This window comes from Centropristis striata, chromosome 12 (genome assembly GCF_030273125.1).
Source record: "Centropristis striata isolate RG_2023a ecotype Rhode Island chromosome 12, C.striata_1.0, whole genome shotgun sequence".
In the NCBI taxonomy this organism is placed as follows: Eukaryota; Metazoa; Chordata; class Actinopteri; order Perciformes; family Serranidae; genus Centropristis; species Centropristis striata.
The window spans coordinates 4,638,119-4,640,057 of NC_081528.1; the positions used below are offsets into that span (position 1 = coordinate 4,638,119).

At 39.7% G+C, this 1,939-nt stretch overlaps 1 non-coding gene across 1 annotated transcript; it reads left to right on the top strand.

The window, feature by feature from the left end:
• The first annotated feature begins 771 nt into the window (after positions 1-771).
• On the top strand, positions 772-843 carry trnae-uuc (transfer RNA glutamic acid (anticodon UUC)). The gene has a single exon. It is a non-coding gene; the product is annotated as a tRNA-Glu (tRNA).
• Positions 844-1,939: the final 1,096 nt, after the last annotated feature.

Genomic DNA, 1,939 nt, shown 5'->3' on the forward strand with positions numbered 1-1,939 from the left:
CTGTTCCTGGTTGGTCCATTACTCTGTTCCTGATATCTTGTCAGTTCTGTCCAGGTGGGCCCCCGGGGTGGTATGTGGGATTTACACAGCAAACACCAACTACTTTGCTTGGTTGAACTCCAAACAGATACACAAATGGCTTTTCGGTTGTATTTCTGACAAACTGTGGTTGTAGTTATTATTCATTAACAACATCAATCTGATTCCATGCTGCACACAGCAGCAGGTCACAGAGGCGTTGATGAGGAGCTGAGGCTGAGCCGTCTGTCGCCTGCAGCTCACTCTTCAACACTTTGTTGCAAAAATGAAAACTGTTCTGCCGTGAAGCTGATTGGGAGCAGCAGTAGTAGGGTGTTCTGTTCATATTAACAGTGAGTTAATGTAGCAGTGGTACGGTGTAGAGAGAGTCAACAGTAAACACTTATGAAGTTTACAGGGAGATGAAATAACACTGGATTACATGTATGTATGCATTTTAAATCCCATGGTGGCCCGCCATTATCAATAAAAGCTACTATATAGAGATACTTAATGTGTGCAAAGACATTGAATGGCTATTGGGTAAAAAATGCTCACCATATACTGTATTGAAAATGTTTAATTTCACGAAAATATTTAAAACAGGATACCTTTAGAATAGCTGTTTTTTTATTTTTTCTGAGGTCAGGAATAAACTTTGCACCTCAAATCAGAAATAAATTACATACATTAAATTTATTGCCTGAGCATATGAGCTTTCTGTAAAGGATGACTTTAAACCACTCCTGTCCGTCCCATATGGTCTAGCGGTAAGGATTCCTGGTTTTCACCCAGGTGGCCCGGGTTCAACTCCCGGTATGGGAAAGAAGAGTTTAATCAGATTATTGGAAATAGTGCTTCCCATATTTCAATGCCAGTATGTGAACTGCACTACCGACGTTTACTACTTAAAAAACCCAGCAGCTCTGGCAGCTGCCAGAGTGTCAAATACAGCATTTTAACCAAAGATTGGGTAAAGAAGTGGATTTAGCCTCCAAGTCTAATATGTTAAGCCACTGCAAAAGTGCCTTAAAACTTGCATTCTGCCATATTACCAGCAGGGGGCGACTCTACTGGTTGAAAAAAGAAGTCAGATGGTGTTGAAGTCTATGAGATAATGACCCTACTTCTCACTTGATTTATTACCTCAGTGAACATTCTCATAATGAGTTTATGAGCTCAATGTAGTTTCAAGTGTTCTTCAATACAGCATGATGTTCATTTTGTAAATTATGGTCCCATTTAGAGTGAAATAGATCATAAAGCAGGATATGCTTTAGGGCGGGGCCATCTTGTAGATTGACTAACATGGCAACATTTTGTGTCATTGTGTGTCTTTTTTGGTCATTTTGTGTCTTTTTTTATCATTTTGTGTCTTTTTTTTGTCATTGTGTGCCTTCTTTGGTCATTTTTTGTCTTCTTTTGGTTTTGGTCTTTTGGTTTGACAAGTTATGCCACTGCAAAAATGCTTTAAAACCTGCATTCTGTCATGTAGCCAGCAGGGGGCGACTGCACTGGTTGCCAAAAAAGTCACATAATGAGAAAATGACCCCACTTCTCACTTGATTTATTACCTCAGTAAACATTCTCATAATGAGTTTATGGTCCCATTTAGAGTGAAATAGATCATAAAGCAGGATATGCTTTAGGGCGGGGCCATCTCGTGATTGACAACCAAGAGTAGATGTTGTCTGTGTTTTAGTCTTTGACCCTTTCATCGTGATTTCACTTCATTGTCACTAAGAAAATTACATTCAGCAGATAAAAATCAATTAATCTTGGCTCAAAATTCTCCTACTGTTGGCTTCATGTCTTCACTTCAACCCATCGAGACTCTCTAGCTGCAAAGCATTCTGGGAAACTACAACGTACAGCTGCTGCTGCTGATTTACAAGGATATGAGGACGGGTTTCCCCTAATC